Source organism: Neophocaena asiaeorientalis, unplaced genomic scaffold (assembly GCF_003031525.2).
Source record: "Neophocaena asiaeorientalis asiaeorientalis breed wild unplaced genomic scaffold, Neophocaena_asiaeorientalis_V1.1 scaffold79, whole genome shotgun sequence".
NCBI classification, from domain to species: Eukaryota; Metazoa; Chordata; class Mammalia; order Artiodactyla; family Phocoenidae; genus Neophocaena; species Neophocaena asiaeorientalis.
Window position 1 is genome coordinate 6,370,946 of NW_020175402.1, and position 255 is coordinate 6,371,200.

Here is a 255-nt window from a genome sequence, read left to right on the forward strand (position 1 = left end):
GGGGGCGGGGCCTCAACCTCGAGACAGCCACGGGTTCTAATTGCAGCTGGGCTTGCAGGAATTGGGGTCTGGCCTGAGACCGGGCCCAGGACCAAGGAGGGAAAGTGGCGAGGACGGTGGAATTGAGCTTCAAGATTGGGCCTCTGTGTGATGGGGAGGGGCCCCTTCTGGGGGTGAGTCGAAGGACAGGACAGCGAGGCTGCGTCTACAGTTCCAGATTGGGCCACGAGATAGGGCCTGTGTGCAGGGCATGGG